Here is a 15,128-nt window from a genome sequence, read left to right on the forward strand (position 1 = left end):
TGATTGAGATGCTATAAGAACTGTAAGAACGTGTGATTACATACTGAATGATCGACTGTATTAATAAAAACGAACGCATGAAAAAATACCCAAGCGAATTTATTGAAATTATAATTGATGAAGTCCCTTAAAAAGGCGCAGTTTTTATCTAATCAAAAAGCATGGTTACTCGATCGTAGATCTGAGAAAAAATTATAACAATAAGAGTGATTTCGCACAGTGAGCCGCATATTGCACCGCTTGTCGGTGCGTTCCCGCTTAGTCATCAACCAATCAAATCGGTAAATTTACTGACGTAGAATCCAAAATGGTGATCGTTTCTTTTCTGTGAGTCGTAAACTCAACAAAAGCAGATCGTTATACATTGATACGAAGCCAGTATTTCAATGAGACTTGGTTTGTTGTTTTCCTGCTGGTAAAGAATTTTTGGTACGTTTATAATGTTTATCATTTCAGAATGATTCCAACATAAAAGTTTATAATAAACAAGATGTGGGGAATTTATAACAACTTGCTTTGTGTAGTGGGTGGGGAAGTGTGTAAAATGTGTGTTTGTCGCGTTAATTGTTGCATTTATGAGTGTCTTTCTGGTGTTGGCATGGAGCTTTTTAACAATCTGAGTACGTTTCTTTAAGTGCATTGGTGGCATTTACCATGTCTTGGACAAAAGTTAAACTAAATATTGGGTTATCAGTCTTATCTAGTCCATGTAAATGTCTTCCAAGCCTTTGATAATTTTTGCTTTGGCGGCTCTGGGAGTCCACAACCCTTCATGAACACAATCGCAGTTCTACGCTAAGATTCCGTGTACATCACTAAACAGTTGTCAATAGTTACCAATAAAGCGAAGAGATGAATAAACTTCAAAAACACATAAAATTTACCGAATGGCAGCATTAGGTCGATATCCTTTGCATTCAACCTAAAAAAACATGAAGATGTTTCAACACCTTTCTCTCTGGTATTTTTATTTTGAAGTTTGGAACAGTATAAATATACTACTCAGTTCAACATCGTTATTGGCTTAGGCTGCATCAAATATCATGAATCACAAAAGATTTGGCCATCCTTAAAAAATTGTTTGTTTGGCATAACCCGACCCAGGTAAATTTGTGTGGGTCGGTAGGTAGGGATTTTATTTTTTTAGTGATTTTTTTCTGACATTGAACTCTGACATATACCAAACTGAAAGGTAATTATCAAATAAAGCTCCAAGTCTTCTGCCTCATGAACGGAAATTGGTAAAGATTTGTCTGCACAGTCCGTATCACCGCAAGTGTATTCTTAAGTCTATTTTTTCTATAAAGAACTTCGAAAATATAATATAATTGACGAAAATTACTTTATCCGAAAACGACAGTCCGAAAAATTGTACGCATTTTGCACATGAAATAAAATGTGCATATCGTTTGACTACAGAAAATGAAAACAAGTAACAGGGCAAATACGTAATTAATATACTATGTGGTTGACATATTACTTTACAATAGCATTGTTTGTGAGTAAAGAACAACACAGTAATTATAACATTTTAATTTCAACCAAGAACATAAAAGGTGCAACATCTTCGACAGGTAACTAATTATTTTATTTAATTATCATCCTTTAATTCAGATCGATAGTCAGTAGACAGTTTGTAAAGTGATCAGCTTACAAATAATTTATTGAGTGTTACGCTTCTTTTCATTTGCTTTTTTTTATACGACTTTTGCCATCAGCCGTTATATTGTAGGCAGATGACAATATCAACTGTCTATTCCATTATCTGCGCATGAATGACCCAATATTACCTGATAGCGAACTCAATGTTGATTGGCCAGCTACCATATGCGCTTCAAATTGTGCATGGAAACAAAGAGAAAAATAGTTTAAAAAACAATTCCGGATTAAAATGGCAGATGTTTTCAATGAAATTAAACAAGATTTAAGCGTATTCGCAAATTATATTTTTCTTGAGCCAAATTCGCTATACTTTCGCAAATGGCGAACGACAGCACGAGCCGTGTAATAGTGAGCATTTATTCCAATAATAACACGTTCACAATGCTTGCGCTGTCGTTCGCCATTTGAGTCATTTGTAAAACTATTGAGAATTTGGCTCAAGAAAAATCTAAATTGTGAAAATGCGAAAATCTAGTAAAGTTTCGTTGAAAACATCCCCCATTTTAATCCGGACTGGATTTCTATATATATCAATGAAAGTGTTCGCAATTCGAACAGTGAATGAAACCCGGTCTGTACCCGATTAGACATTGCTTGACCTTGTTGTTAATGAAGTGCACATGGTAGCTGGCCAATCAGCATTGAGTTCGCTTACACATGACATGACGGTGTCAACTGAAACGAGGATAATATTAGGTCATTCATGGGCAGATGTTGTATAATTTGAATACACATTTAATATCGCCGTCTGCCTCCAAAATAGCGACCAGCAGAAAGTCGTATAAAGAGATAAGCAAATGAAACAAAAACGTGACAATACCCGTCAATAAATGTTTCTAAGCTGACCACTTTTTATCTTAATACCGAATATTAACCGATCTGAATTAAAGAGTGATAATTAAATAATTAGTTATATGGCGATAATATTACACATCTCTGCCGATTGCCGAATTGAATTGGACGGTGATAATTAATTAATTTGTCTCCTTGAAAGAGCATTCAATTAAATGACGCAAATAACCGGATAGGATAAAAAGCGGAAAGGAAAAATTTAGTGGAAAAAAGTTTCGGCGAGCAAAAAAAAAATTTTGGAAAGTAACAAGAAAAATTCAGTCGGGCCGATTTTAGTGGGTCGGTCGGGTTATGCCAAACAAAAGAATTTTTAAGGATGGCCTTGGTGGAATGCGAACTAACCTATACAAACACTTTAAGTCAGCAACATTCTGATGTAGATGTGGCTAAGAGAATAAATAAATTACTAAAATCATCTGTAATGCAATGACTCATTACACAGGGTAAACTTAACATTTTTCACTAGCCCGAACCAAAGTTTACTACTAGCGCGAACTGTTGATCACATGTTTGTAAAAGAAGTTTATATTTTCAATTTTTGGACATTTCTGGATAGTTTTTATTGCAGGTAGGGTGTAATTGTTAAGGATCGTAAATAACAACAGGTCATCCCAATTTATTCAGGTCCCGCTCTGCCCTTTGTTATCGTTTATATCATGTATAATAATGTTGAGAGTCAACATGAACCATAAGCTTGCAATATTTAAAATAATCTTTACCACTTACTTTGTATTAAGTTGACACTTTGCTGTCCGGTGTCAGGGTTTTCCACAGGCCATTTAACGGTCCCTGGCCGGAGCGCTTGAATTTCGAAATCAGAGTCCCGGGGGCGCTTGAAATTTTCCGATCAGTGTATTTTTAAAGTAAAAGAAAAGAGAATGTCAAAAAAATCAAGGTTTCTTTATCAGTGTATCAATATTCTCTGTTTTAAAAGAGCACTTGGTACCTACTTTCGCATGGTATCGCCATAAACACCACATGGGGTCATAGATAATCCTCTGATAGGAGATAGCATGACGCGCGTATCGATTATTCTAGCCACATTACACAGTCATTTATGCTGGCAAGGATGTATCACAGGAAACTCTCAGGTAACTTTCCAGTCGTCAAACTGTGATGTTCATCGTCCAATCGGTTACGCGAATGCTTATGAGGGCGGGGTTAACTATCGACAATTATTTTTGATTGACGTTGGGCACAAAGTAAGAGTTTATCTCAGCTTGATTAGCAAGGAGTTGTACCATTCACGTAATATAAAACCGGTAACTAGAACAGTACATTAAAGACGGTTTCGGGCATCATCATCACACCTTTTTACTGTAAACAAGTGTTACTCATGACACATAATTAATACAAGAAATTAATTGCAAGTGGTAAGCAATTACTTACTTGTAGCGAGTAAGCTGTGTAAATAACCCCCGGTAACAATTATGCAATAACAATTTAATTCCAGTACATGTTTATTTCATCATGTCCATTTATAGAACTGATTAACTTCGTTTTTCTGACATTTATTAGACACGTTATGCGCTTTATCGTTGAATTAATTACGCACAACTGTAAATGTTTTGTTCGATTTTCAAATGAGCATTATCAATTTGTAATCCGAAACACGCTTCGAAATTTTAATGCTAACCCGACATTAACATATTGTAACGTCAAATAACCAGTGTATTATCCTTTGTCTCAATAAAAAGCACGAAAAATATGCAGAGATGTAGAACGTCGCATGGAAAGTGTGGATGTATTTTGTGCTGTATAAAAACATGAACATCATGTCAGGCGATTTACGCGTGTTCTGTGGGAAAAAAAACGCCCTGATTGGATGACATTTCATCACATCTTTAATAGTAACACATGCCAAAATTTATTTGATATTTAAGAAAATATGGTGATTTTTTTTTTAATTCTTGAGCACTTTTATCATAAATATTTACCAGAATTTGCTTTAAAACTGGAATATACGGGATTATCGGGTAATGAGTAGCAACTGGAAAAGTAGTAAGTATGCAGTAATAGATAGAAGGTATGGTTGATACGGATATATTAAGGAATTGATGGAGACACGATTATGCATATCTTTGCGGGAAAGGGTAAAATATAAAGAAAGGATAAAATATAAATAGTCACATAAAATTTATTTGATACAATAGAAAAACGGCAAGGTTTGTGTTAAAGAATTAATTGAGAGCTTTTATATTCAGTATTTACCAGAAAGTGATTTATAAAATCGGAATAAACGGGATTATCGGGTAATAAATAGAAACTTTAAAAGTAGTTAGTATACAGTAATAGTCGGGTTGAAACGGATGTATTGGGGACTCGTTCGAGTCGGGATTTTACTATCTTTGCAGAAAAGTTTTAAAACAATTAAACAATATATTATATATTTTTAAATGACTGGGGGATTTTCTTGAAAAATCATAGCGCACCAAATGGCGTCTTTTTATGCTGTTTTTATTTGAGTTATAACGCACAACAGAACGTCAATTGACATGTTAAATATAAAAAACGTCGGGAGGGGTGTACCCCTATCAACTCCGGGGCGCCTAACAAAAAACCTGTGGAAAGCACTGGGTGAAGAAACTTAATACTTTCTTCTGTCTAGTTGCACTGGCTGAACCACAAGAATTATGTAGTCGTTTCTAAATAATAACGAAACAACTTACATATGTCAGGACTTGAAATAAACACTCGCACACTCGCAAAATGCGAGTGAAAAATACTGATAGCAAGTTAAATTTTAAGATACTAGTACTTTTTTGCGAGTAAAGAAATAGTGGGAAAAAACGAGTAATATTGCTTTGTGTGCTAGACGTCCTAAACGCTCAACCGTAGGTAAATTTATAGAACGTCTGAATACGCGTATACCAAAGCACCCACCTAGTTTGTAGACTGGTATACTTATAGTACTGGTACGCGGATGGTATAAGTGCAAAGAACGCGAAACAGCCAACTATTCACACATGTTCATTATACCCCCACAAACAAAGTTTAGGGGTTGGGGTATATAGGAGTGAATTTGTCTGTTGGTCGGTCTGTCTGTCGGTCGGTGTGTCTGTCGGTCGGTCCGTATTAAGTGTCCGCTCTCTAATTATGCCCCAGAAGGAGGGCATATAGTGATCAAACTGTCTGTCTGTCCGTCTTTCCGTCACACTTTGCGTTAAGGTTTCGAAAAATGCTCATAACTTTTATGTCGCTGCAGATAGCAACTTGGCATGCATGTGTATCTCATGGAGCTGCACATTTTGAGTGGTGAAAGGTCAAGGTCATACTTCAAAGGTAAAAAAAACACAAATCCAATGGAAGAAATAAGCTTTAAAGGGAGATAACTATCTGTACCTGCCAAATGATAAAAAAAAATCAAGGCAGCGCAGTAGGGGACATTGTGTTATTGACAAACACATCTCTTGTTCAAGTTGTTTTCATCCGATCTTCACCAAACTTGGTCAGATGTTGTATCTAGATGATGTCTAGGTCAATTTCCAATATGGGTCATGCCGGGTCAAAAACTAGGTCAAGGGTCACTAATTGCGTTTTAAACATTTAGCATGGTGTCCGCTCTCTAATTCAAGTAGTTTTCATCCGAGCTTCATCAAACTTGGTCAGAAGGTGTATCTTGATGTTGTCTTGGCCAAGTTGGAACACGAGTCATGGCAGGTCAAAACTAGAAACTAGGTCACAGGGTCACTTGGTCAGAAGTTGTATCTAGATGATGTCAAGTTTGAATATGGGTCATGTCGGATCAAAAACTAGGTCAGGGGGTCACTAAGTGCGTTTAAAACATTCAGCATGTTTTCCGCTCTCTAATTCAAGTAGTTTTCATCCAATATATGATCACCAAACTTGGTCAGAAGTTTTATCTAGATGATCTCTACGCCAAGTTCGAACATGAGCCATGCCAGATCAAAAACAAGGTCACGGGGTCACTTAGTACATTTACACATTCAGCATGGTGTCCGCTCTCTAATTCAAGTAGTTTTCATCCGATCTTCATCGAGATGATGTCTAGGTCAAGTCCAAACATGGGCCATGCTGGGTCAAAAACTAGGTCAGGGGTCACTAAGTGCGTTTTAAACATTGAGCATGGTGTCCGCTTTTTTGTGTGAAGACAACATGCAAAATATTCTGTGTCAATGCAGCATGTGGGGGTATTCGTCACGTCTGTGAAACAGCGCTTCCGTTAGTGGACGTCCGGGCGTAAATTACGCCCGAAAACGGCAGTCGTACGTCCATTATGCAAATGGTGGAAGTCCCTTGGACGTCCGATAATCCACATGTACGCTGTTTGCGAATACACAACACGCACAATTTCAACAGTAAATCGGGTTATTTAGACGGTTAACTCCGCCCAAAGACCTATAGGTCTTTGCTCCGCCTAAGAGCTACAGTTTTCAATGAATTTCTCAGCGAGTGGTCAATATTGATTTTTCCAGCTGTCAATCACATGCTTCTTGGTAAGCGTATCAGCCAATCAGCGCTTAGGCAGCAGAATACATGCTGACCCCACGTGAAGCTGTATACAATAATATTAGCGACCTCTGCGCTACGAAGTTTTTATTTAGCAATCAAATTTAATTAAGTCAACGCTTTCCTCGAGGAAGGATGGCGTGACGTTGTACATGAAGTCTAATTTTTGCATGATTTTCATGTGTGCACGAAAAACACGGGAAATGTTTATTTGTTGCTAGAATGTTCTTAACTTTCCGTGAATAATAAAATCTGGAAATGATTTCGGATTACACGTTTGATTTATAAGCATTTGAATACTTAAATTGAATAACGTTAATTGTATACCGATTGTCATAACGCATAATGCAACAAGTAGTTAAATAACGTGTGTTGAAATTGCCAAACTAAGCATATTGGTCTACATGCATGAATGACCTGACAATATATATTACGATTCGGAATTAAGTGTACTCGGTATAATTAAAAGAAAGACACTTTTTTACACTCCAAAATTCGCTTTCACTTACGCAAACTTTTCTGAAAGGAGGTACATGAAACATTTTAGTTAATAGAGCTGCAACGATTCACCAACAGCTCGATTTCGATTTCAGACACTCCGATATCGATTTTTTCGATTCGATTCATCTTCAAACCTTGTTTTATAATAAATTCACTCTTATGCCTCAAAACTAACATTTCTGTTCAAATGTGATTTCAATAAAACACATAAAAAACAAAACAAATTAGGAATTTTAATATAAAAACTCCTGACTAGAAGATTGTGTTGATTACACAATAATATTAAAAAAAAAAAAATAATCATAAGAACATATCTGGAATCAGTTGAATGGTAGTACTATCACTATTATACTTTTACCCAAAACCGCAATAAGCATGTCTACCATTGTGACATGACAGCATCACCTGTTACCTGTAGGACAAATCACATTCTCTAAAAACAACTTAACAAAATTCCAACAGAAATAGAACTACTTTTCCGGCTCGCGACTTCAGTAGTTGCACTTATGCGACCTCTTAGTCTTGCTAAATCTTGACGTTATGTTTGCGTTTGACATGTTGCATTAGATTAGTGGTTGAGCCGGACTTTGCGTACGCCACATCCTTGAAGCACAGTTTACACTTTGCTTAATCGGTAGGGCTACCATCCCGAAACCCAAAATACTGCCACACTTTTGATTTCAGCTTCTTAGGCGCATCTGATAATTTCAATTTGTCGGCAACAACTTGCTCAGCCATTTTGACGCTTTTTCCGAAAGTAGACCGTAACGCGCTTATTGATTGGATGACTAAAGTAATAAGCAACCAATCGCGCGGGTCGTAATTACAGGTAAAGATAAAACCTTCACCTTCCCGTATCAATAGTCAGAATACAGCGTGCTTTACGTATCTATGTATATATATGTTAAAGAATCGAATCGAATTTGGTAGGTTTGGTATCATAATCGAAACGAAGCATTTCGAATCGATTTTCGATGAATCGGATCGAATCGTTGCAGCTCTATTAGTTAAGTCGTTGATTTGTTGTAATCACTAAATATGAACGTGCTCTATGCTCTCAAATCACGTCACGTGATTAACGCATGTTCAATGGGAATTCCCCCATCCCACAATTCAATTTGTATATGCAAAAATGGCGGACGTTGCAGACGTCAATATTGGTCGTATTTTGGTTTTCAAAATATAAATCGTAATAATACTGGATTATCGGGTAATGGATAGAGTTGGAACATGTACGTATATTAAAATTCTGAAATAAAAGTGGGACTTCAAAATTTATGTTTGGGACGTCCAAAATTTTAGGCTTGGAAGTCAGGACTTCCAACTTTTAAAAGCTAACGGAAGCGCTGTGTGAAACGCTCTTGTTAAGGAAAAGCTTGTGAACACTCTTAAGGTCGCAATCTCTTTATTTCACAATCTTAATGAAATTTTGTAAGAACTTTTGCCCTAATGATATATATGGTCATATTGAAACTGGGTCTTTTAGCTTCAAACACTAGGTCATTCTGGTGCTTATCGTCAAAAACTAGATTGCTAGTCAAATTTTATGGAAAAAACTCTGAAGATCACTTTTTCCCATTATTCAAAAAACTTAGTGAAAACAATAATCCTAATGGTATCTCAGATATAGTAAAAGTTAAAAACTAGTGCATGTTGAATCAAGAATTTGGTCATTGAGTCAAGTTTAAGAAAAAAGTTGTGAACACTCGTTATGATTATTTTCACAATCTTCATGAAACTTGACAAATCAGATATGGTGTCTATTGAAAAGCATGACCGCTATGCAGTTGGGCAGTGTTTTTGTTTCCTGTATTGACAATAAAGGTCACAGTTTTCATCCAATCTTTATGAAATTTGATCAGAATGTTTATCTTGATGAAATCTGGGTTGGGATTGTATTTGGGTCATCTGGGGTTAAAAACTTGGTCACTAGGTCAAATAAAAGAAAAACCTTGTGTAGACAATAGAGGTCACAGTTTTCATCGAATCTTTATGAAATTTGGTCAGAATGTTTATCTTGATAAAATCTGGATTGAGATTGTATTTGGGTCATCTGGGGTCAGAAACTAGGTCACTAGGTCAAATCATAGAAAACCCTTGTGTAGACAATAGAGGTCAAAGTTTTCATCAGATCTTAATTAAATATTGTCAGAATGTTTGTCTTGTTAAAATCTGTGTTGGGATTGAATTTGGGTCATCTAGGGTCAAAAACTAGTCACTAGGTAAAATTAAAAAAACAACTTTTGTAGACAGTCAGGTTTTTTTCCACTTTTTGGGAAGATAGCCCATGGCTTTGGAATTGGGAATTTTATCGGCATTTTCATGAAATTGGGAAAATAAATTCATTAGCCTTTTTTTCCACATGAAAAGTCCACTGATTAGGGAAATACTAAATTTGATATTACTCTTTATAATCATTCAAATTAAAAGAAAGAACAAAATCATATAATACCTTGTTAGATGTAATTGAATTGAAATTGAGATAAAATACGCATTAGACTTCTTTAAAAAAAAAAAATAATAATAAAATAAAATTTGAAATTGGGAATTTTTTGTCACATTTTGGGAAAAAGTATACTTTTTGGGATTGGGCGTTACAAAAATAATTGTTTGTTTCCGGTGGCCCGACCCAACCTAATTTTTTGCCGCCGGTCCTAATCTTTTTTGAGCCCAAAATTCGAAAAAATCGGACCGCGTATTTTCGGCGACAGTCAATAAACTTGTCTACGTTATCAGTGTATCATTTTTATTGTTATTGAAGCGCACGTGGTAGCTGGCCAATCAGCAATGAGTTTGCACACACATCATATTGGGTCATTCAGGCGCAGACACTGTACACTTGGAATACACAGTCAGTTGATCTTGCCGTCTGCCAAAAATATAGCGGCTGATGGCAAACTTCGTATTTAAAGATTAGCAAATCCAAAGAAGCGTACCAATAAATAAATTATTTCTAAGCTGATTACTTAACACCTTTCTCCCGACTATCGATCTGAATTAAAGGATGATAATTAAATAATTAGTTCTATTTCGACGATGTTACACCTTTTTGCCGATTATCGTTTGAAATTAAAAGGTGATAATTAAGTTGTTTTTTACCCACAAAAAATGCTATTGTAAAGCAATATGTCAACCAAATTGTATATTTGCTAGGTTTTGCAATGTCTGCAGTCAAACGAAATGCACATTTTATTTAATGTGGCAAACGCGTACAATTTTTCGGACTGTCGTTTTCGGATACATTATTTTTCGTTGATTATAATTTATTTTCGAAGTTCTTTATAGAAGAAATAGAATGACGAATGCGCATGAGGTGATACGTACGGTGAAAGCCTATACAAAAGAACAATTAGTAAAGGCTCTGGATGGGGTGGGGTTTCTGCCCTTTATTCCTGTTGGATTCCTGCGGCTGCGGTTCCAAGACCCCCTGCCTAATTTTCAGGATTTCAAATTTGGAACAATCGACACCCCTATTAAATGTTCATCTATAAAATAACTTATGTTTGTACTTTGACATGTACCATACTAATTATTTCTATATTGAAAAATGTATGTTACATTATGATATGTGATATGCCCTTGTTGTCATTAAAAGAATATAAACAAGTTGATAGTAAATGTATATATAATTATTTCAAAACCACTTTTCGCGCATCGAAAAACAAAAACCTGGTCGGCTCAAAGAAATTTTGGGACAGCACTAGCCCTGGTAGATAGACCCCACGACACCAGTACATAATATAATCTGAAAATGTGGTCCTTTGGAAGCATAAACTGCATCCAAGAAATATAATAGCACACCCAGTTTGATTGGGTCTGTTCATGGTGATAATGTTACATGCAACACCACTCGCGTCCCCCAAGCATGGCTTTTTGGCTATTTAATATATTATAAATTATAAATAATATAGTATATACTCCATGATTCCAAAGGAACGGAAAGTATAACAGCACTGAGGGTCAAGCTTACTGCGACTTTAGTTATGCCTTTTATTGGTAATAAAATGGACTATTAAAGCCGCTGTCAGAAGTCAACATTAAACTTGGAAATAAGGAAAGCAGCTAATGCAAAATTAATGAACAGCAAGTTTTTATTTCATTAAATCATTTAAATAAAGCCATATTGCATTACATACATCATCAAATTTATTGTACATACAGTTGTACACAAAAAAAATGAGAAGAAGATGCACCATGTACGACATTAAAAAAAAAAATAAAAAAAAAATTATTTGCCTACCTACCTACCCTAATTTTTTAGGCCATGTCAGTGGAAACAAACATATTTTTTTGTTAGGCCTTGGGAACATAGCCGAATTTCGGCTATAAAATCGGGCCACAAAAAAAACCTGACAGTAGAGGTCACAGTTTTCATCCAAACTTAATTTAATTTGGCCAGAATGTTAATCTTGATGAAATCTGGGTTGGGATTGTATTTGGGTCTGTGGTTAAAAACTAGGTCACTAGGTAAATAATAGAAAAACCTTGTGTAGACAATAGAGGTCATAGTTTTCATCTGATCTTAATGAAGTATGGTCAGAATGTTTATCTTGATAATTTCTGATTTTTGATCGTATATGGGTCATCTGGGGTCAAAAATTAGGTCACCGGGCCAGTTCTAGTAAAACCTTGTGTAGATGAAAGAGGTCACAGTTTTCATCACGTCTTAATGACATTTTGTCAGAATGTATTAATTAATGAAATCTTTCTTGGGATTGTATATGGGTCTGATAGAATTTAAGTTGATGTAGCAAGGTGTGTAAGGTGAGCGATTCAGGGCCATCATGGCCCTCTTGTTTAAAGAATGCTTCAGCTGATTTTTATGTCCCCCACTATAGTAGTGGGGGACATATTGTTTTTGCCCTGTCTGTTGGTCTGTCTGTCTGTCTGTTTGCGCCAACTTTAACATTTTGCAATAACTTTTGCTATATTGAAGATAGCAACTTCATATTTGGCATGCATGTGTATCTCATGAAGCTGCACATTTTGAGTGGTGAAAGGTCAAGGTCATCCTTCAAGGTCAGAGGTCAAATATATGTGGCCAAAATCGCTCATTTTATGAATACTTTTGCAATATTGAAGATAGCAACTTGATATTTGGCATGCATGTGTATCTCATGGAGCTGCACATTTTGAGTGGTGAAAGGTCAAGGTCATCATTCAAGGTCAGAGGTCAATTATATGTGGCCAAAATCGCTCGTTTTATGAATACTTTTGCAATATTGAAGATAGCAACTTGATATTTGGCATGCATGTGCATCTCATGGAGCTGCTCATTTTGAGTGGTGAAAGGTCAAGGTCATCCTTCAAGGTCAGAGGTCAAATATATGTGGCCCAAATCGCTTATTTTATGAATACTTTTGCAATATTGAAGATAGCAACTTGATATTTGGCATGCATGTGTATCTCATGGAGCTGCACATTTTGAGTGGTGAAAGGTCAAGGTCATCCTTCACAAGGTCAAGGTCATCCTACAATGTCAAACATCATATAGGGGGACATTGTGTTTCACAAACGCATCTTGTTGGTATGTGAGTCTATCTACATGACCTGCAGTACAGCCAACGCGGAACAAACATTATCCTCTGTCACCCCACTGTCAGAAAATAAGTACTAGGCCGCCGCGTCATGTGTTCACGCAGCGTATCACTGAGGCACGCGGTATCGATCGGCACAACGACGCCAAGTCTGTATTAGCCTTGCATACTTTTGCGGCATAAATCCACCACACAGTACGCGGCAGATCGAGTACAAAGATATACACCTACACGTACATTTGTGCAGCGTGGAAGCCTAGACTTAAGCTACTTTCATAGTTATTATTTTCACGTTTTAATAAGCTGATATGATTTTTATATGATGCTTTATAGACTATTTATATAATATCACGTCCTCAAATATATTCGACATGTAATGTGCAGTAACAAATTATCGTTGAATTAATTACTGTAAATGTTTCATTCGATTCTCAAATGAGCATTATTCAATTTGTAATCTGAAACACGCTTCCGAATTTTAATGCTAACGCAACATTAACAATTTAATTCTAGCCTCAAATAGACAGTGCTTTATCCTTTGTCTCAATAAAAAGCGCGCGAAAATTATGCAGACATGTAGACCGTCGCATGGAAAGTGTGGGTGTATTTTGTGTTGTATAAAAACATGAACATCACGTCAGGCGATTTATGCGTGTTCAGTGGGAAAAAAACTGCCCCGATTAGAAGTTATTTCATCACATCTTTAAATAGAAACAAATGCCAAAATGTATTTGACACTTTAGAAAAATGGCGTATGTTTGTATTTCTTGGAATTCATGAGAACTTTTATCGTAAATATTTGCCAGAATTTGCTTTTAAACTGGAATATACGGGACTATCTGGTAATGAGTAGCAATGCCAAAAATATTAAGTATGCAGTAATAGATTAAATTAATTATTATTTTAGATTTTTATGCCCCCCTTGGAAGAAGAGGGGGTATATTGCTTTGCTCATGTCGGTCGGTCGGTCCGTCCACCAGGTGGTTTCCGGATGATAACTCAAGAACGCTCGGGCCTAGGATCATGAAACTTCATAGGTACATTGATCATGACTCGCAGATGACCCCTATTGATTTTGAGGTCACTAGGTCAAAGGTCAAGGTCACAGGTGAAGGTCACAGTTACTGGAAATAGGCATTTCAAGGATTTAGCATGGTTCAAACAAGGGAAACAACTACCGTTTTTGCATGTTCTTTTTGTTACAGCATTTGCATCCCTTGTAATATATTTAAATTTTACCAAATGTAAGAATAACTGCATTTTTGTAATGCATACTACTACTACTGCTGCTGCTGCTGCTGCTGCTACTGCTTCTACTACTATTACTACTACGACTACTACTTCTACTACTACTACTACTACTACTACTACTACTACTACTACTACTACTACTACTACTTCTAGTACTACTACACCGCCGCCACCACCACCGCCACCACCACAGTGACAAAAAACGTATTCTTACAATGGCTGCTACTACAACTTATAGCCCATATAGGGGGGCATGCATGTTTTACAAACAGCCCTTGTTTATTTTATAATTGTTCTTTTAAACTTTATTGACTCACTTATCATTTTTAAAAGATTTTATTTTATAATGCGCATCGACTCAGTGTCATGTCGTGGAGCGCTTCTTGCCTCGGCGGACAGATGCGAAGCATCGCGGTGAAATGTGACGTGCTGCCGCATACTGACGCGGCTTCAACGGCCAACTCGGCATCAACTCGTTGCGCCTTGACAGCGTGGATCGCGAAATATGTTTGTTCCGCATTGGCTGTACTGTACATACAAGAGTGTGGGGGTGTAGTTAATCCGTTGCCCACGAAACCTCTCGACATATACACTGGTAGATTCTGCTTAAGCGTTATATAAACGAGTTCTGTAATTGGCTGTCATTTTCCAATCTTCCAGTTAAAATTGATCTTTTAAAATGTGTGTCATATTTCTTTGTTGATTTGTTTGCAAATAGCGCTTTGTAAAGTAAAAACGAAGATTATTGAACAAACAAACGAATCTCAAAAATCGTGGTAAATTGTCATTAGTTGAATGCTGTAACATTGTTGACCTTTTTCCAAATTGAATGCCATTGAGCTCAAACGAAAGATT

The 15,128-nt window shown here is 36.4% G+C and overlaps 1 protein-coding gene across 2 annotated transcripts in view; it reads left to right on the top strand.

Annotated features, from left to right (window-relative positions):
- The first annotated feature begins 280 nt into the window (after nucleotides 1–280).
- The window catches only part of LOC127871507 (trithorax group protein osa-like), a 116,516-nt gene continuing 101,668 nt past the window's right edge, over nucleotides 281–15,128 (top strand). For both annotated transcript variants that reach the window (XM_052414496.1, XM_052414500.1), the window contains exon 1: nucleotides 281–429. The gene's annotated coding sequence lies outside the window, so the exon portion shown is untranslated. The remainder of the gene's footprint in view (nucleotides 430–15,128) is intronic.

The sequence above is a fragment of the Dreissena polymorpha genome, chromosome 3 (genome assembly GCF_020536995.1).
Source record: "Dreissena polymorpha isolate Duluth1 chromosome 3, UMN_Dpol_1.0, whole genome shotgun sequence".
Classification (NCBI taxonomy): domain Eukaryota; kingdom Metazoa; phylum Mollusca; class Bivalvia; order Myida; family Dreissenidae; genus Dreissena; species Dreissena polymorpha.